We start from the raw sequence: 23418 nt of genomic DNA on the forward strand, positions 1-23418 counted from the left end.
ATACCTGCTTGAACCAAAACTAGAATAAAGCCTCTAGCCACTTCCTCTCCTATCAAGTGTATCTTAAAACCTACCATCTATGACGATATCATCGCTATCCATCATGTTCCCACCATGACCACTTCTACCATATGCCCCATTATTCCTATACTCCTATCCATAATTGTTCTATGGTTGCCCCTTTCTATCCATGTTTGAGAAACTATGAAGGATGACTACATTGACTTCTACTTGTTTCTCCTGTGCCCCGACAAGCCTTTCCTGTGAATGAATGATTATGTCATTATCTTCCTTGCAACTTCATATTTGTACCTTTAAACTTCTAAAGGTGTTTTGTTATGTCCAAAGAGTACTCATATTTCTGTTACTCATCTCTAATCCTCTTCTTTCTGCAACCATACCATGTCAGATAAACCAAATACAAACATAATTGACATACCTCCGTGAAGTTTAGGGGAGATTATCTCACTTAAAAAATCAGTCCAGATTAGCACGATACATGTATATACATAATCATATCGATATATCAACATCATGAATGATAATACTAGTTTCATACAATGACCTCATGCATGACAACCATAACCATGACAATTAATGCATAAAAACCATATATACATTGACATGCATGCATGAAAGACACATTCTTCCCATTTAGTCAAAGTATTTGAACCATGCTTTGATACTAATCTGTAATGCCTCCTCCCACGTGTACCCACTATAATTGGACAACTAGGGTGAAGACGAGATGATGGATACTATGACATGACCTGAACTCCTAATTAAATTTAATGAAGTGGATTAAAAAAACTGGAAATTTACTGACCTTTTTAATGAGCTTCAAGACACTCAAGAACTAAGAAACCACTACAAGTACCCAAACCTTGAGCTAGATTTCGTTTTTAGTGACTCGGGCCCACAAATGCATGCATGAAAAGGCCTCCATGTAGTTATAGGCTTCCAACTACATGCATAATCTTTTGAGGGTGTAGTTATAACTAAAAACCTCCATTTAAGAGGGTGAAATCCAACATTTTGAGCCACCGTTTCATGTTAACCTCCAGAGCAGTGCCTAACCATGTCAGTCAGTTCATCAAACATATGATGAGCATGTAATATACAATCATGAGTGCATATTTGAACATAGGATTCTGAAACTTATCTGAGAATCTTTAAGAAGGCATAATTCCCTCTCATAATAGCTCTTATAACAGTTGTGATGCAACAGACTAGGGGGTTACCACAATAAAACACACACAGAACATAAAATTGAAATCCACACCATACATATACACATAAAATCTCAGAAATAATTCATTAAAGAAATAATATATTTAAAAGAGAACTATTGCCTAATCATTGGCCTCTCATTCTTCTCCCTAACTCACTTACATGCCTCATGGGCTCACCTAGATTTATACAAGTGGATTTGAACCCAAAGTAGGTTCTTGATCCTAAACAAACTCTCAAAATATCCCTCACGATTCATAAAAACCATCATCTAATCCCTTATCTATAGATAAGATATAACTAACCCAAAATCCTCTCAACTCTTCCAAAATACTCTCGAACCTTTTCCTATTTACGATAATTCTCATTATTTCCTAAAAATATAGGAACATACAATAAGTAATTAAATCCTAACTTAGGAAACTAAATTCTTTAGTAAACATTCAACCCTAGGTTGGATTCTCCTACATCAGACTCCCTAGGTAAAAGAAATTCATGGTATCCTGACTATATGTCTTTATGAGTTTATGAAATTCCTCATGGATCCCAAACTTTAGCCTATTTTTGATCATCCATTATTTGTTATTCTACTTCAATGGTTGTGTTGTTTAATTCACCAGGTTTCCAAATTTTGTGTTGCAATTCTCCTCCTTCTTTGTTGATGTATACTTGTGTGGTCAAATGTATCCTATTTTTTTCCTTCTACCCTATCTTGCAATATCTTGGTTTAAGTGTTTTTTCCGTCAGTTTCCTTAATTCCTTAATTTCAATATCAAATCTAGTTTCCGACAGAAATTTACTGTTGCTAGCTTGGAATATCAATTCATCATCTTTAACATTAAATTGCAAATTACATTTTATCTGAGGTTCCATATTTTTACTTCTTGAATATTTTTTTTCTTTATCAACAACTTGCTTAGATTCAAGTTCCATCAACATCTCTTCTATCGATTGTAATTCCTCTTCACATTTCATTAACATTTTACGGTCACTTTCATAAATCATTTCAACAAATTGGTCTTCATCCTCACATGGAAAAAAATTAGTGTCTCTTCAATCATCTACAATATATCCTACATCCACACACCAATTGTCATATTTAAAAACATAAGGCTTTATAGTCTCAACAGATGATTATGTCCTCAATTCTTTATGTTGATATTCTAAACAGTTTTTGGTGCCATCTATGGGAATCAAACCTATGTTCATATCAACAAATTTCATTTCAACATCATCATTATCCTCACCAAGCATCAATATTTGTTCTGGTTCACAACTGCATACATTCATCTCAGTTATGTAGATTTTTTCCACTTCCCTTAACAAAAAATTCAACTTATGTTTCTGCCTCCGTGCAATCAACTATTTGATTGGCCATCTAGTTACCTTTTTCATTATCCATCCACGTTTCTGACTTTGTAGCTGCTCCATCAACACATCAAGTCGTGCTTTCAACTCAACAATCTCTTTCTCGAACTCTTCGTCATGTACGCCAACTATTATGGCATTGTTGTGGCTTTTCCTTGGATTTTACAAATAACTATCCATGGTCATATTCATCTTCATCACTGATCATGTGTCCATTACATTCAAAGACTTCAATATACTTTTGATTTGACTTATCATTCAACTTTACAACTTTTACATCGAGAAACTTTTAATCCTAAGGACTTCTGACCATTTCTACTTGAGTTGACAAACTCACTTGACCCACTTATTTTATAAACTCTTCATCTTTACTTTATTAGAAATTTTTTGAAAAGAAAACATTTAATTTGAACCTAGACTTGACACAACTTAGTAGACTCTTTTGACTCTCTTGACACTAGTACATTAATTATCCCACTACATAAATGAATATTCTACTTCAAAACTAATTCTATCTTCTATAGGCAAAGTGCTCCCACACTTATTGCCTAGACGTGTTTGAAATTATTCAATGCAACACACTTGGTTTTCTTGAATTCAAGATACAAGTGCATGAATTATGCTTTGATCAAACTCGACAATTGATAGTTCCTTCCTTTTCAATAGAATCTTTAGTTCACATGGATAAATAAAATCATCACTCCCATCAAGGTTTTGATGAGACACCCAATCAACTATATCAAACCTCTATTTATGGAACAATAAATTAAATAGGCTTATGCTCGGCGTCTTCAGTAGGCTTTATGGGCCACAAATGATCAAAATAATAGTTTCCATTTTATTATAAAAGTCCTTTATTCCAGTTCAAGATTCCCTCAACTCATTCCATTTCCAAGTTATTCAATTGATAAAAATATTCAAAATTATTTTACAACTACTAGATCAGATGTTACATTATTGGATCTGATTTCTTGGAACTCACCAATCCTGCTACAACAACACATATGCTCTAAGGGATGGAACAACACATTCTCAAACAATTTACTCTCATAATAAGCAGAAATATTCTAGCTCTGCTACCACTTCAGGGCACACCTTTTTCCTCTCGGTAATTTTTCTTTCACAAGTCACTTATCTCTTGCTATTGATTACCTTTACATTTCAATATTGAGGTAGGGAAGATATAAATATTCATCTTTACTACGGAATATCCCTTTTGTTGATGATACTCTCTCAGGTTCCCACACATTTGTGATTTGTTTCAATCAATAACTTATTATGATGCAAATTTCTTGTGCTTCACTATAGTTCCATTTGGACAAAGTCCAGCATTGCAATTCATGACTAGTGATTATGCTAGCCATTATAATATAGATGTAAAAGGGATCTTTAAATTTTGAATGAGATGGATGAAATATACAAAGCTCTTTATAATAATTCATTCACCATGTGACAATACATCCATACCTTATTTGATCCCATAATAGAAAATCCATCGATGCCATGCATGATTCTTTACACTATGATTCATTTTACAGAAAATGGATTCTTCATATGTGCACTTTGTGGGTAATTAGTGTGTTTTTTGCACTATAACTGTGTTGGTTTATACCTCTCCCTATAGGAATATCGAACCATACCTTGCTTGCTATGTTATCTCTATTAAAAATGTATCATCTGGATTTGCATAATGTTTCTGGATCATCATCCAAGGAATAGATGATGCCATGTTGTCTTTTCTAAGTTGGAAATAAGATATGGTGCTCATTTCAATGCTTCAATGAAACTCTCAACATAATATTGTTCCTATTTCATGTTGATGTAGATTCTCTTCCAATGATATGACTTTTTGGTAGTAACACGATTTCTCCTTCTAAGCTCTCCAATATGTGATAGTCAACTTGGATATCTACAACACCTTCTGACTCACAACATAACACTTGTAGATCCAATGTATAGACAATTCAATGCCTTATTCTATGTTTTCCAAAATGTTTGTTAAATAGATCTATTGGAACTTCCATTAACTGCTTTTCTGAATTGGGAGAAATGGTGCGATAAGAAGTAACCATTTTAGAAAATTTGCCAATTGAGTCCTTTGAAATTCCACTACTTGTTTTGATGCTATTGAATCCGATATGTTCTGAGAAGGTTTTTCTGAATCTATGAAAACATGATTTTCTTGTCTGGCTTCGTCCTAAACTTGTGAGAGAAAAGATTCCAATTTTTCCTCCAAGATCATTGTCTTCATTTTGTCTACTCAGTGCAGAGATAAGTTCTGAATCCCACAAATAAAGATATGATCACTATATCTATGCCATTCATCATATAAGAGATCCACATGGAATTCATCCATCACAAAAATCAATTCAGAATCAACAGTTGATCACACACAAAGATCAACTCAATGTACCTAGAAACTTGAATCGACACCCATGCATTATCAACATACAAAGCCAAAAATGGAGGTTTATAAAAGGATTGAGTTCCCAGGAACTTAACTCATGTTCTATCCTCACATTCTGCGACAACTTCCTACCTATTAAGGTTGTTTCTTTTCCTCTCCTTGATCTTGTGGGTAATAAATCTTCAATGTATTTTGAAAGTATGCTCTTCTTTTTGCATAATCGATCCTCAGATCCAATTTATGTTTCTTGGTCGTGCCTTGTACACCTTCTTCCAAAGTACCAAAGACAACACGAGAGTATCAAATTATCATGCCAGATCTCTATCATACACTATGAAAAACATTAGAAATTGCTAAAAATATTGGGTAAAGATATCCTTTCATGTGCAACTAGTGATAACTCATTCAAGATGTAGTTACATGCATCGATCTTCAAGAACAATAATATTTACTTTCACAGGTGGATTCAATTCTCAGTGATGGTGATCACGAATTCTTTGTGACATCTCTAGGCATTTAATTTCTTTCAATTTTAAAATATCCACACATAGTACCTTCTTGCAAATTATAATGGTTGTAGAACTTACTCACTAAAACTCTCGACTCTTTACAAAGAAATTACACCCACTCTGATACCAACAATGATGTCACAAGCCAGAGGGACTGCAACTTAAAAATCAGCACACACAACATAAAACTAAAATCCACACCATACATATGCACATAAAATCTCATAAATAATTCATTAAAGAAATAATATATTTACAAGAGAACTATTGGCCTAATCATTGGCCTCTCATTCTTCTCTCTAACTTGCTTACATGCCTCATGGGATCACCTAGATTTATACAAGTGGTTTTGAACCCAAAGTAGGTTTTAGATCCTTAACAAACTCCCAAAATATCTCTCATGATCCATAAAAATATCATCTAATCCCTTATCTATAGATAAGATCTAACTAACCCACAAATCTGTCAACTCTTCCAATATACTCTCGAACCTTCTCCTAAAACTTTAGGAAAACACAATAAATAATTAAATCGTAACATAAGAAAATAACTCCTTTGGTAAACATTCAACCTTAGTTTAGATGCTCCTACGTAAACTTGTTAGCCCATGGATTCGTTAACCATCACATATCAAATCCTGAACAAGAGATAGCTAGAGTACACTACAAATCCATGCTTATAACCAAGATATAAATGGATTATTAAGCATGATATAGAAACCATCAAATCAAAATAATAGCATGTAAAAATTCTCATATAACACAATAGGAAAATAAATCTTATTAATTTACAAAAAAGCCAACGAAGTCGGGGACTTCCACATACCACCCGACCATAGATTGAGCTGAACCAAATCTTTCTTTCAGCCAGTCAACCCCATGCCATATTCCAATCATGAATGTGAGACTCAAGACATAAACAACCAAATCTTCCCAGATATTAAACCACCTCCACCCTCATGCTCCCTCAATATTTCCAAAAATGGTCAAGAACTCACAGAAGAAAACCGTTACTTAAACAACCTCGACTTCCCGAAGATTAAACCACCTCCACCCTCAAGCTGCTGCAATCTTGCGAAAACTGGTCTAGAGATCACTAAGCCCAAAACAAGATTGGATGCCTCAATATTTCTTCGACATTACCTTGAATAATTTTCCTGTCTCCACCCACGTATCCATAGCTTCTCGAAGATTAAACCACCTCCACCCACAACCCTTAGGAATTTTTATGAGACAACCTCATCGAGTTCCAAAATCTTCTATAAATCCAAAGCTCAATTAAATAACAAAACCCCATCACACCATGACTATTTGGAAATGGAAAGGAGAGATTGAAACCATTGTCACACTTGACAAAACCCATTCCAATAATAACAAAATAACCAAATACCTACATGCATGTACCATGCATTCACAAACTAGCTAGGAGATCATACATGCAACATATTACCTACAAGTATTCTTACTGGAGCTTCTTGATCCACTGTTCCTTGTATTTCGCTTCCCTAGTACTTTGATTTCCTTTCTGTGCTTTCTTCCTCCTCTTGCTTCCCTTATCTCTCTAAAACTAATTCGAAAGTAAAATTAACAAGAAATTGTGAACTGATCCTTAGAAACCTTTCCATTATTGAGGACTCTATTTTCTTCAATTTCCTCTCATGAAAAATTGCAACCTTTCATCTCCCTATTCTCCTATTTCTTTTATTTCATAAGTAAAATGTCAAATAATGTCTCTTTGCCTTTGTTGATGCCTTTGCCAATTTCCATAGCTATAATAAACCGAAATGACACCCTCTAGGATGTTTTACCCAACATTTAGCTTGGAATACATGTCCCATGAACTTGGTCTTATTTTTCCTTTCTTAACTTTATTACATGAACTTTTAACCTAGGGTTATTACAAATTTATTATGTCTAGCTATGATATTTTATGTCTTATATCCTTAATCTTAGTCAATGGAAAAATACTACATAAAAATGGAGTTAGAAGAAAAATTAATGGTTGGGGACAAATACCAATTTCAAGTGTGATAATGAACTATTACCAAAGGTTAAGATATGATTTGAGATATTTTGTAACTATTTGACATTACCAAAGGTTTGTAGTAATAGAGTATTAGGAAGTTGTAAATTCTCATTATTTGGACATTCCAAGTTTATCATAAATCAGTTAAGTTTATCATTAATGAACATCACACATTATTAGGTATATTCAAATTTTATACCAACATATAAATGTTAAGAAATGTTATTTAACTTTTGATAAATCTAAAATTAAAATAAATTAAAATTAATCTTAAAAGAATTTAAACTCATACTTTAAATTTTGAAACTTAATTATAAGTGATTAACCTAATTTTATAAATATTTTAAATAATGAAAAAGTTATCACAATTTAATTTAGTTATTCAACTAATTGCACTTATAGCCATTGTAGGCCTAGTATAGTGAGGATGTTGTAATTTAATGCATGTCTGGTAAATATTTGAACTCTGTGAAATAAAAATAAAAATAAGATAAAATAATTAATAACTATAATTATCAAAAAAACAAAAGATTTGATTCCTCTCTATGCTTGGATTTAGGCTTGTAGTAGGAATAATCATTAGTAATTGCAAGTTTTTATTGTTATCTATTACAATTAATTTAATTTATCACATTTTTCTGTGACTAGGCTAAGCTTCACCTAAGGCTAGTCTTTTTATTGGATTAAAGGAGACAAAGCCAGCCAAGTGGGATGCTTATTACCAGTGTTGTGGAAAGCTCAATCAAGGATGGATGCTCATTTGAAAGTTTAATTCTCCCAAAAGTGACTTCCGTATTCAAACCCTCCCCATGAGATTTGAAAAATCAGTGAACTAAACCACATGAAAATCAATCCCATAAATTTTGAAAAATAAGTGAAATAAAACAAAAGAAAATTAACTAATAAAACACTCATAAGTAATTTAATGCATCACCTTTATTTAGAAATAAAGATAAACTCATTTCAACTCACTTTTATTTAATTAAAATAAAATATACAATTTAAAATTACTAATAAATAATAAGGAGTTGTCTATAATGCAACTTTTTGGAGATTCCAGTGACGGCGGAAGAAATTTAGGTTAAATCTTCATTTGTTGCAGTTAAAATGGTTTTTTAACTGCATATTTGGATTCAGCACCCTGAAAAACCCCTAGGACGCTTTCATTGTGCAGAAACTAGCTATCAAACTTGCGATTTTAACTGCATATTTGGATTCAGCACCCTGAAAAACCCCTAGGACGCTTTCATTGTGCAGAAACTAGCTATCAAACTTGCGATTCCAATAAATTCCTGCCGGATTTCGAGCGGAAAAACCCGCCGGAAAAGCTTTCAAAAAATCGCTTTATAGACAACTTCAAATAATAACATCTGCAAATAATAATAATAATTATGTTAGAAAAATTCAAATAATAATAATAATTATGTTAGAAAAATTCAACCCTAATATATTAAATTAATAATCTTCGCATCTTACTTTATATTGGATTCCAGAATATTTTAAATTAGGATTGATAGGATTAAACTCAAACCCTGGTCCATCTTTCCAAAACATTCTCAATAAACAATAAAGTTACGCGTAAGTTAAAGCGTACGCAAAAATCCCCGACCAAATAGTTTTAACGTAACTTCAAGTTCATTTGCGGTGGTTCGTAGATTTTTATCAATTTTTAAGAATAATGATGTACAATAACATGAATGGGACAATAAAGCACAATTTTCTATTTCATTTGGTCCCGTTGAAGCTAGAGGGGTTATTTCTGAGTAATCGCAACATAGTTGGATGGGTTATTTTCAAGTTATTTTTGTAATACAATTGTGTGATTCGAGTTTAAACAACAATGCAATAAATTACAGATATAACCATAAATACAAAGATAAAGTAAAAATAAAACTTCATTTAATCAATATAAAAGAACTGAAATATTCTCATACATAATGGAAATAAACTAGCTTGAACGATGGTAGCTTATTTCTGAGGACAGATTGCGTAGCTACATGTCTCTTAAATGTATTACAATGAGGGCCTATTTATTATTGAGAAACAATGGCAAACCCCAAACAACAAAAAACCTAACCCTAGGAGATCAAACACCAAACTATGGGCACTGTTGGGGTAAATTGATACACTACAATTGCTGATAGTGAATTTCAAGTTTAAAACTCATATTTGCCACCGGTGATTTTCCAAAAAAAAAGTCATTTCGGCCCTCAAAAAGGCTCGAGAAGTTCAGGATTATCCCAAAAAACGTCATTTCGGGCCTCAACAAGGCTTTCAAGTTTAAAACTCATATTTCGCACCAGTGATTTTCCCAAAAAAATGTCATTTCGGGCCTCAAAAAGGCTTGTGAAGTTCAGGATTTTCCCAAAAAATGTCATTTCGGGCCTCAAAAGGGGTCGAGAAGTTCAGGACCCGAAAAATTCACAAAAATAGTAAACTATGCTACAATTAAGGAAACTTAAAAACTAAAAGAAACAATGGTGGGGTCTAAGTTGAATAGGCGGGTGGCCACTAATATCGATCAGTGTGATAAAAACTGAAAAGAAAATGTGATGTAGAAGATTGCTCTTCTGAATATTATGAATCAGTTAAATAAGTGTATCGATCAGTGTGATAAAAACTGAAAAGAAAATGTGATGTAGAAGATTGCTCTTCTGAATATTATGAATCAGTTAAATAAGATTACACTGAAAAAATAGTAATAAATGACTGGAGTGAAACTCTATTAAATTGGACTAACTAAAACTGAATTAAGACACATAAATGGATGGTTTTAACACCTATCGGGAGTTAGAATTAAATTCTAAAGTGTATAATTATCTATTACAAACACTTTAACTATTACAAACATTTCACGATGATCCTCACAATGCCTTGGTTGATTTTTATTTAGATGTAATGTAAATGATTTTTTTTTACCATTTTAATAGTGATATTTTTAAACCTTTTAGTTTTAATATGGGAAGTTATTCTCATTGAAATTGTAATGCTTTTACACTTAAATTTTAGTTTTTGAATGTAATAAAATTATTGTGACAGTTTAGTATGGCAGTGATGAGTGGTGAATTACAAACACAATGTATTGCAGAGCGTAAATTTTAGTTTTTGAATGTAATAAAATTATTGTGACAGTTTAGTATGGCAGTGATGAGTGGTGAATTACAAACACAATGTATTGCAGAGCGTATGCTATATTATGGGATGAATGATAGTGGTTTACAAACCCATGGGATTAATAACCTATAGTATTTTTCATGATATAGAAAACTATTCAATGGTAGAGAATAAAAAAAATGACTGCAGACACATTTTGAAAGTTTTTGCACATGGAAGTGGCTTATGACACAAAAGTTGTACAAGTTAATCTGGCTGTTGTCTTGATGTATATTAATGCAGGCTCATGACAATTTATGCAGGTTTTATTTGTATGGGTTTTACTCGAAAATCCGATGTCGCATCTCCCACAGTCCCTGTCTCCGTGTCCCCAACAGAAAGTTGCCTCTCTAAAACCAATAGAGTTTCCAAAGCTATAATCCAGGCAACTTTTCTGGTTTCTATTAATGTACATTGATATCCAATATATTTAACTTTTTTAATATCTTACTCATGAATGTTTTGGAGATTTTTTCAAAGTTTGACATGATGGTGGACCGGAATTTTTACTTCTGGTTGTACCTATGTTCTACATACTTGCACATTGGTTTTGCAGACGTTTGGGAAATTGACTTTGATTTCAAAAAGGATGACAACACAGTCCATGACAAATGTGAAAACTGAGCACGAGGTTGTGATTATTTGATATGACATCTTGTATTTATATGTAATCCAGAGAAATAATAATTACGAGTAGAAGGTTCAAAATGCTCCTTTGGGAAATTGGATCCGTGGTATTAGGATATTAAGAAGAATAGAAAGAGTATCAGGTAGTGGAAGGAAATGATTTACAATTTATTACAGCGTACAAGGTGTTGAAGATTCGGCGTGGAGAAAATTCTAATGGCAGGGGGCAGCTAAAAGAAAATGCAAGTTATTGTTCAGTTTTGAGGTACAGTATGTAATGTTTTTTTATTGAAGAGAGATTTTTCCAATCATTGCAACCAAAGATTGATTGGTGATGATGCACGTAAATGCAATTGAGAAAAATGCACGTACATTTAAGGTCTCTTCAATGAATTCTTTCCATTTCTCCTCCTGAAAACTGTTTTTTACTGGGCAAGTTTACGTTATTTTAAGTTGGTGAATGATGCATGTTTTATAATTAATTTTTTAATTGAGGTGTGAATTATGTGTAGCATCTGAGAAGCTATTTAGAAGTATAGTCTCAAGTGCGAAGATGTTATATCTAGAAGTATAGTGGGAATCGACCGATATCACAGATAGCTGGCTAAAGTCTTAAATTAAATTTCACTCGCATTTAAAAATTGGTATTAAAAAAGAAAATTGATACTTATATTTGATTTTCATGAAGGATTCACATTTATATTTAAATAAAATTATTTAAATTAACACAATATTTTATTTAAATTAACACAATTACATTTATCAAAATTGGTGATATAGGAGTTATATGAAGCGCATTTACATCAATAAGAATATTAACAAATGTAGTTTATATATCTAGATAAACATATATCAAACATATTAATAATTATTAGATGTTTGTAAGACAAACTTTTTCTTATTATTAATAACTATATAAATAAGAACTATATTATTATACATTTATTTATTTATAATTATTATATTATATATTAATATAATACTATGTTATTATATACTATTATATTAATATATTAATAGTTATATGTCAAACTACAACATAATTAACATAATAATAATATTTATTTATCTTTCACTATTACATTATGGTTAACAATTATAATATATTTATTAATATAATTGTCAATATCATAATATTAACTATATCTATATATATATATATAATATTACAAACCATTAGGATTACTATTATAAAGTTAAGAGATTAATAAACCCAAGGGATAAATATTATAAACTCAATGGATTGATAATATAAATTCAACTGATTAATATAATTAATATTCTAAACTCAAAATATTAATATTATAAATCCAAGAGATTGATAAACCCAAAGGATTATTAATATTATAAACCCAAGGGATTAATAAACCAAGGGATAAATATTTTAAACCAAAAGAATTAATATTATAAACCCAATGGATTAATAAAGCCAATGAACTAATAATATTATAAATTCAAAGGATTAAAAAACCGAATGGATAATAAACCCAAGAGAATAATATTAAATCCTATGATTTATATTATAAACCCAAGGGACTATAAACCCTATGACTAAAATTATAAACCCACGGGATTAAAAACCCTAGGATTAATATTATAAACCCCATGATCATAAACCCTAAGGTTATAAACCCTAAACCCAATATTATAAACTGAAGTATTAAACCCTAATTTATTAAATATCACAATGCAACATTTAGTGAATTTCAATGTAATGTATGATTGTGGCAATGGTTATCACATTATTCATTGCATTGCGACGATGCTTGTCACATTGCGACATTGAATTTATTTTAATGCCATTCCAATGTCACAATAATAAACCCTAATATTATAAACCCTAACTTCATAAAACCCAACATTATAGACCCTAATATTAATATTGTACTGGATTTAAGACCTCTGTGGTACATTATTTTCGAATTAGTCACCGGAGTTTCCACAGTAAGAACATTTTTCTGCCAACGTTTCGAATCCCAACCGGGATCCATCATCAGGACAACAAGAATGCTTTGATAGAAGAAGAGCAGTTATTTAGGGTTTAAATAGAAATGAGGAGAGAAAGGAGGTGAAGGTCGGCTCTCAATTTTTGAGAAGTCGGCTGCCTCTTTATTTAATAATTTATTATTATTATTATTAATTAATTAATTAATTAATTAATTTATTATTATTATTATTATTATTATTATTATTATTTTTTTTTTTATTACCATAATTATTTAATTAAAATTATTAATATAATCATTAATTATATTAATTATTATAATATATAAAATTTTTACTTATTAGTATAATAATTAATTATATTAATATAATAGTTAATTCTATTAATATAATAATTAATTATTTTAATTATAAATAGTTTAAAAATTTTTAATACTAATTAAAATCTTAATTCTTTATTTAATTATTAATTGGATATTAATTAATTATTAATATACTATTAATTATTAATTATAATTAAAAAATGGAAATGATTATAATTCTTATAATAACTATTGTTAATGTAGTAATGATTTTATTAATTATTAATATTGATATAATAAATAATATAATAATTAATATACGACTTAATTAATTATATTAATTTAGTATTAATAAAAATTAATACTTAATTAATTATATTAATTTAGTATTAAATAATACTTAATTAATTGTATTAATTTAGTATTAATAAAAATTAATAAATAATTATTAATTAATTGATTAATAATTAATTAATTAATTAATAATTAATTACTAATTAATTAATAATAATAATAATAATTAATTAATTACTATTTAATTAATTACTCATTAATTACTTAATTAATTAGAAATGAATTAATTATTATTATTATTATTATTATTATTATTATTATTATTATTATTATTATTATGGTTAATTTTTCTGATTAGGGGAAACCAGCTACTGCTAATCTCCATGCCATTGTCTCTGTTGAGATTATGTGGGTGTTTGAAAATCTCAAGAGCCTCTCTGATCTTCCGCTTATGGTGCTGCTCTTCCTTGGCGATAATGGAGGCGCTTTCCAAGCAGACATGGTGCTTAGTTTTCGAAGAATGTTCTGCGAGGGCGGAAGAACGAGACCTTTCATTCTTAATATCAGCTCCATGTTCTTTGAGTCTGGTCTGCAGAGAGCGGCCTGTTGAATTAATTATTATATATTATAATAATTAATATAATTAATGATTATATTAATAATTTTAATTAAATAATTATGGTAATAAAAAAAAAAATAATAATAATAATAATAATAAATTAATTAATTAATTAATTAATTAATTAATTAATAATAATAATAATAAATTATTAAATAAAGAGGCAGCCGACTTCTCAAAAATTGAGAGCCGACCTTCACCTCCTTTCTCTCCTCATTTCTATTTAAACCCTAAATAACTGCTCTTCTTCTATCAAAGCATTCTTGTTGTCCTGATGATGGATCCCGGTTGGGATTCGAAACGTTGGCAGAAAAATGTTCTTACTGTGGAAACTCCGGTGACTAATTCGGAAATTAATATTGTAACCCTTAGAATTAATATTATAAATCCTATAATAAATATTATAAATGTTAGGATTAATATTATTAAGGCTAAGATTACTATTATAAACCCTAATATTATAAAAACCCAATATTATAAACCCAACATTTCAAACCCTAATACTAAACGAAATATTATAAACCCAGTTAAAAATCCCAATATTAATTACAATAATATAAACTTTCAGTATTATAAATTGAATATTAGATAGCCTAATATTATAAATCGTAATATTAAACCCCAATTTTGTAACGTTGCTTTGCGAAATTGAATATATTTTGAAGTAATGTAACATTGTGACAATCATTGTCAGATTGATTGTTACATTGAAATAATGTTTGTCACAGTGCGACATTGGGCACATTATGTACCATTCTAGCATCATGATATCAAACCCTAATATTAAATTGAATATTATAAATCTTAACATCATATACCTAATATTACAAATCCTTAGAATAATATTATAAACCCTAAGATATGTAGGGAGAAAACCAATGTTATTATTTTTTACAAAACAAACCAAAAGTCATGCAATTAAGTTTTAAAACTGTACACATAAATTAGGATACAATCATAAGCAGATAAATATTGGGAACTTAGATATATTAAGGCATTTACATCAACAACCATGAATTACAATACATTCCATATATAACTAGTTTTAAATTATGTTAACCATATGCACAACAAATCATAAAACAAAACATCATGAAAACCACAGGTACTATTCACCCAGAGAGGAGATTCAATATTGGGCGTGCTGCTACTTACACTACCCTTTCTATCATTTTACTCCAAGTGTGAATGTTTATGTGCTATGACTAAAAGTAGTGATGCACCAGTTGACCTTCCAACCTACTCCTTCGATACTCTCCTTCCCTGCGGACCCCTGGGAAATAATGCGGTTGCACAATGGAGGAAGTGTGCTCGCTGATAGGGGTGAGTACTCATTGTATCAATACTCTCCTCTCGAAGTCCTATACCTCACCAAAATCAAATATATCTTGTAGCCACTCACAATGACATAATCTCATCCATCCAACAATAGGGTAAGAAAAAAGTGTCTTCTCCCATGATAAGCCCCTTGTTTTATAGGAGGTTTCATAAGTGACACTTAGAACTTCATGCGTAATTAATTTTTTTTATTAATAAAAAAAAATTATTACTAAGCCCACCCATGTGTAACGCTCTCTGTAAGGTTCTCCAAAGTTATTTACTTAAAATTTAATTCAAAAATAATATTTTTCTTCACCCCAACATGACTCCCTATTTCTTATCCTAGTTGTCTCTTGATCCCCCTTTTCTACTCCTTAATTTATGTGCATTATTGAAGTCAACTGATAAGTATCATATTTGGTACCATAATTATTTCTTAATTTAACTCAATTTGCCTCTTAGATGGATATTCTTATGTTGACTCTTCTAACATGGAGGTTCTCTGAATTGCTCTAATTTAATTTATTAATCTTTATTTTAATTCACCACCCTCTTTTCTAAAGAAATTTAATTATTTTAGGATTAATATTTATAATTAACTCTATGTCCCTCTTTCCCCTTTTACCTATTAAAGTGGTTATGTTCATTATCTACCTAATATTTTTCCAATATAGGAAGGGTAGAGTTCTCAAGGTACAATATTCTTATTTCTTCCTATTCTCCATTTACCCCAAGTTTTATTCTTGATTTCATTTACTTGGTTCTAACCTCATTTACCACTTGATGTGAATTTGTAGTATTTTCATATATTGATTATATTTATTAGTTTCTTTCTTTTTTTAATGCTAAAGGCGCCAAGTTGGTTGCGACCTTTAAGAAATTCTTTTCAAACTTCCAAGAGTGTCATGCATAAAATTTTATTTATGATACTGAGGATGCCAAGTTGGTTGTTCCCTTCAAGAACATACCTTGAAGTTCTAATAGTGCAATGTCACTTTCCCTTCAAGCATTCAGTGGCTACAAGGGGAAGTCTAGGTGAAACGACAAAGATCGTTATCATCCCTTCTGTTTCCCCCTATAATGAGATTAATGGTGGTGAGGATCAAGGTATCTTCCTTGATGTGCGCCCCCGAGTAATATCCTTGTGATTGACCCAATTTAGGACCTACCCGCACAACATCATGATCTTCAAGGCAAAGTTGTTCCATCCCTTTGATCCCAAGTCATAGTGGGAATTCCAGCTGGTTAAATTAGGGACACTGTCCCACCCCTCCCATGTAGTTCCATCCATTTGTACAACCCCATTACCCATGTGTGAGTCATTCGGCCAAGAAATTAACTTATGCCTACAACCAGTAGCATATCATTAGAATTGATAGCATATTCAAATTGAACTTTAAAATTTGAGTGCATCTAGTGGTTTCCTGTCATACTCAATAATCATCATTAATAAGTTTCACAATGTTAGTGAATGTAGTCATCAACATGACATAGTCATCCACATCATCATTCATCATTAACTAGAACTAATATAAGTAGTCACCACAAGTAACACATCCATCACAACCGTCATCATCATAACATTAGTAGAAAACATACATATCCATCAAAGCTATCATCATCATAACATGAATAGAAAACATACAAATCCATCAAGACTATCATCATCCTAACACCGAATAAGAAATATACATATCCATCACATCTAATAATAGTAGATTCAAGTGTTTGGCTCCTCAACCTAAGGTCCTCAAAGAATAATGTCTGAGTCTTATGCCTAAATCAATGTCAATGCCATATCTAGGTTAATTGAGTAGAGGAAGGAATTAGAAGATAAATATATTAAGCCCTAGGATTATAAACCCTTGGAATTAATATTATAAACGCAAGAGATTAATAATGTCTGAGTCTTATGCCTAAATCAATGTCAATGCCATATCTAGGTTAATTGAGTAGAGGAAGGAATTAGAAGATAAATATATTAAGCCCTAGGATTATAAACCCTTGGAATTAATATTATAAACGCAAGAGATTAATTTTAATAAACCATTGGGATTAATATTATAAACCTAATGAACTAATTTATAAAACATTGTGATTAATAAACCCAAGGGATTAATAAGTCCTCGGGATTAATATTATAAACCCTAATATTAAAAATATAATATTAATAGTATAATCCATAATATTATATATCTTAATATATTAATATACATATTAGGGATTAATATTATAAAACCAAAGGATTATTGATATCATAAACCTAAGTGATTAATAAAGTCAAGTGGCTAATAATATTATAAACTCAGGGGATCAATTTTATATACTCAATGAAGAAATAAACTCAAGGGAGCAATATTAAACCTTAGGATATATATTATAAACCTAGGGGATTTTTTTTTTATTTTTTTTTCTCTGAATAAGTTTAACCTATTAGTATACAAAAAGATTACATGGAGGCCTGGGCCTTAGAAGTTCTGGCCATTGGTATGGGCATTCTAAAACAGCAGACATGATCAACATGTATCAGGCGATTCAATAAGAGAGTGCCGCCCTCATAGGGGAAACTAGCCATGAAGCTCCAATAGTTTATCAACCCACAATAACTAAGAGAAGTTATGCATACAAAATTGTTGCCAGTCAAAAAACACAATTGCCCGCAAAGGGGAAACCAGTGACTTGACAAGCTGTAAATCTGAAGGTAACCAAGCTGTGGTAGTGAGCGAGTAACAATGACTAACCTGGACTATCATCCATCCGAAAACATGCAAAAATGGAGATTAGCCATTTAAGTACCTTGAGAGGAGGGGGGAGATTCGACCACGCGAAATGCATAGGCATAAGGGTTTTCCTCATCCTGCATATCATCTTTAGCACTGGAACAGCCTCGCTTGGTGTCCTCCTCATCCTTCTTATCATCTATGGCACTGGAACAACCTCACTTGGTGTCGCCCAAACCGGCTTCAACTCTGAGATCCTGCGAGGTGTTGCACTCAACCGCTTTCCTTTTCTGACCACCTCTAGAGGGAGAGCTAGGCTTTTCATCCTCCCTTTGCACCAGATTAGTTCTCAGAAGCTTGGTACTCATTTCAAGGGGCTCCTCTTTAAAATCAATGGTAATGGTGGCTGTTATAGTCGACATGTTGAGCAAATAGGGGAAACAGAATTGGGTAGTATGCTGCTAACTGGGGATGAGACTAGAGATGCCTCTTGCAGGCTAAGAAATCCCACGACTAGCTTAGAAGCCATGACCACTTCTTGCCTCAGGGTAACGACCCAACAGGGAGTCTAAGGGAGGAGATGAGGAGCTCGAGGATGTGGAGGTAGGGTGGTGGGGAGGACAGCCACGGCTCGAGCCACGATGACACTGCATCCTCTGGCATAGACGAGGCATTGGATACAATTGAGAATGACTGAGCGAGACAAAGCAAGAAGCAGAGGGCAGGGAATGAACGGGTGGACCAGTGCAAAGCTCAGAAGGCAGGGAATGAATGGGCGGACCAGTGCAAAGCTTAGAAGGCAGAGAAAGGGCACACAGATCAGGGAAAGAGTCAGAGTGAAACCAGAATCCCCGAGAGCAATGGGAACTCTGTGTAACATGAAAGCCTGGAATGAGGTCAATGTAACAGAAAATTGAACATCTGCACCCATTGTTGGTTCTGGAGCTATGCTCTGAGATAGACGAGGAGCAGAAAGAGTGCATAGGCAATAAAGCAGGCATGAAGCTTCCGAAAGAAGCCATATTGCTGAAGAACAGACGCAAGCATGGGCAATTGTGCTGCATAAATGCAGTGGGGTGGTTGGCAGGCTCGTTGTTAATGCAGTTAATGAGGATGAGGACAAGAGGAAGGGTGGTGGTGGTAGAATCCGATGCGCATGCCAAAATCCTCTACCACATATCATTCCCTCTGATCAGCGGCATCCGGGAAACCCAGGGGATTATTAATTTTATAAATCCAAGGGATTAATATTATAAACTAAATGGATTAATAAACACAGTTGATTATTAATATTATAAACACATAAGATTAATATACCCATGAGATTAATATTATAAACCTAAAAGATTAATAAACGCAAGGGATAAATATTATAAACCAAGGGGATTGTTAATATTTTTTCTTTTGTTAAGCTTGGCAGGTCCTCTCTTTTTTCTATTCATTTATAGGCAAATTTACACCACATAGATTGGCTAGGTGGCCTCAACTTTCCCATTGGGAAACCAAGTCTGTTGGCCACCTATCCGCATTGTATGCCATCCAAAAATAGTAAAGTTTCAGTCTTTCTAGCCAAGCTATATATGTCTTTGTTTCATGACCATACTCTAGATTTCTATCTATACATATACTTGCAAGATGAAAAGTAAATGCTATCCACATAGAAAACAAAAATAAACATGGGTGATTATCTAGTCCTTCTGCTCCTCCGAGGTTGATTCCACTAGTGCAGGGTCCTTGACATTTGATCCAGGCATCTCAGACAGTTCCAGGATACATGGAATATGTCTCTCAATTCTGTCCAGCCTAATATCTTGCTTATGGAGCTGAAATTGAATTTTCTGGAAGTCTTGTTTGTAGCTCAGCATACCTTGAACCATGCCCACTGAGATTTGTTCCATAGCTTTGCCCATCAAGATTTTCATCAGCCAATAGAGATACAGGGTTTTCTTGAATTGCGTTATCCTACCTCAAGTGTTACTTGGGTCTGGGACAAGTGTCCTCCAATTTTCCATGTCCTCCTTAGTCTCGCTGCCTTGCTTAACTTCCTCTTCCCATTCCTCTAAGATTTTTTGGATGCCTTCATCAGTACCCTCGTGATATGCCTTAGCAACTTCACAGATAAGATGATCAACCGATTTTCTCCCCCTGCGGGGCTCAGACGTGCTCGAGTCCTTTTCATTTCTAGGCACCTGTCCCCGTCTTCCACATCCACGGCCTTTCACGGGTCGAGCCATGGCAAAGGTGCCCAAAACCTGTTCACAACAACAATTTGTTAACCAACAACCATTTAACATAGTATGGAATTGCTCCCATCCCTGAGTTGAGTTACTGATGTAGTCCGCCTCACCATGCTCCTCCCCTTGCCCCTTGCTATCAGTACCCAGGCCGTCATGGTTAGAGATCCACTCCCCAGAAGGGGCTGACCTCTGTCCACCAGCAGTGAGCCCTCGTCTCCACACCCATCTCCTCACAACCATGGTTAGGTTGTCTTCCCCTTGCCTAGGCCAAGCTAGCGAGCTCTACCACTTCCCAGCGGGAGGCTAGACATGAATTGCAGACCCATTCCCCTCTCCACGAAAAGTTCTAGCTATACCCCAACAATTGAAATGGCTTTGACAGTAGGGGCCTGCTCCTAGACAACATCTTAATTGACCCCTACTTCCCTCAGCATCCGGCGCGTAGCCTCTCCCTACATAACCTCTTCTGTCATCCCCGCTCAGCCCTCGGCCCTCAGAACCCAGGGACCCAAAGCAAAACAATGCAAGGTCAAAACAAAAAGAGGCAGAGGCGAGACCTAGCTGAAGCAGGACATAGACACAGAACCAAGTCAATGCAACCCAGCACCACCCCCAATTCCTCCCACAATTCTGGACTTCCCAATTAACATTTCTAATTTCCCCCTCTCCCACCAGCAGAAGCCCAACCAGGTCATCATTGCAATGGAGGAGAAGAGCCAGAAAACATACCCATGGGAATTTGCAGGTTGTCTATGAGCTTGAGGTTGAGGATGGTGTCGCCCTCTCTTTCCCATGCACCAGCTCCTTTGCCATGATCAAACACACCAACATTACCCATTTGTTCACCCTTAACTCCTATAAGACCTATGCCTCCACCTGTGCTGCCACCTTGCCCACCACCCTTGCATGAAATCATGCCAAGGGCCACCACACCCATTGCCTCGAGTGTGTGGGGGGTGGTGGTACAAAACTTAGGGTACGCTTCATTAATCCCGACCTGCTATCCCAACCACTGGATTGCATCCTGATCGGGGTAGTGTGCTTCCATTAGGCCATGTTCCTGACTTTGCCTCTTATCTTGTTCCAGGATTTCCATTGGACTGGCAACATTTTTAACATCAGACCATTTTGTTGATTTCATCCCAACTTAGCAAGAAAGTCTGCCCCCTTATTCGCTTATCTCCTGACATAGCGGACCATAATGTAATTGACCTTTTGTATTATTTCACCGATCTCTTGGATGAGATGAGCAGTCCTCTAACTTTGGCTAAGCTTGTCCCATTTGGTGCCATTGTTCAACTTTGTCAGAGTGTTTGTGACCAGACTTGAGTCACCTCCCACCACTAGCTTTTTATACCCCATTCTGACAACTATTTGAATTTCTTACCTTGTTGCATCAAATTCTGCCTCATTGTTACTAGCTATCCCACAGGAGTCATCATATATCACCCACGTGTTAGCTTGGGCATCCCGGAAGAGGCCACCTAGGCTTGCCAATCTCGAATTACCTTTTGAAGCACCATCAAAATTGAGTTTTGTGAATCCCTCTCCCTTGGTCGTAAAGTGTGCCGGGGATATTGATCCTACCTAAAAAAAAATTCCAAGCAGTGGGAGTTATCATTTCCGATGATAGGTTAAGCTTTTGCAGAATTCGGGCTTCCTTAGGGGGTACCTACTAATCCTCTTGGTGCCATTGTTATGCTAAGATTGTTTGCCTGATGTTGTGGATTATTCCTTCCCATTCCTTCTCTTGAGATGAGGATTTACTCTTAAAGACTCTACGATTCCGCTCTTTCCATATGGCCCATAAATTTAATCCTAAGGCCATCTCCCATGCACGGTTTAGCACCGGGCTAGAAAAGATATGGCTTCTCTAGAGGAGAATTGTTTCCTTAATGTTGTGGTGGTCTTGATCCATTCTTCCAAAAACTCCTTGCATTTGCCTCCATTTTTGTTCTGCAAATGAGCATGTGTTGAGCATATGCTCAAGGTCCTCACTGTGCTGGTGGCAGAGCCAGCAGAAGGAAGGTCCCTGGAAGCCTCTTTTCTGCAGTTGATCCTAGGTTAGGATCCGTCCTTTGCAAACCAGCCATAGGAAGTGAGTTACCTTTGGCCACCTTCCACCCTTCCATATTTTTTTCCATATTATGCCCTGCCCATCCTGAGCTTGTCCTGCATGAATGTCATATGCTTATTTTATGGTGAAGGTTCCTTTTGTAGTGTGCCCCTATCTCAGGATATTAGGATCATTCTGAACCATCAATTGTCTCGATCTTAGTTCTTTGTCTAACTCTGTCCATTGGTTGGTCTCAATGGCCTGCCACCAATCTTCCTTCTTTTTCCATCTTCTCCATCCTCCCATTCCTTGTTCCTCTTTCCAGAATTTCTCTACCAAATGTATATTCATGTCTCTGGTGTATATATATATATATATATATATATATATTATATATATATATATATATATATATATATATATATATATATATATATATATATATATTATATATATATATATATATATATATATATATATATATACGTCCCTAAGGTCTTGCCTTTCTATCTGTTGTTCCCTTTGTTTCCAAAAGTGATACCAAAATCTTGTTGTTTTCTCATTGCAGATTCCCCGAAAGGCATGTTGGTTTAAAAGGTTCCTGTTT

This window comes from Pinus tabuliformis, chromosome 2_1 (genome assembly GCF_031772625.1).
Source record: "Pinus tabuliformis cultivar Carrire ecotype Pingquan chromosome 2_1, CPIR1, whole genome shotgun sequence".
Classification (NCBI taxonomy): domain Eukaryota; kingdom Viridiplantae; phylum Streptophyta; class Pinopsida; order Pinales; family Pinaceae; genus Pinus; species Pinus tabuliformis.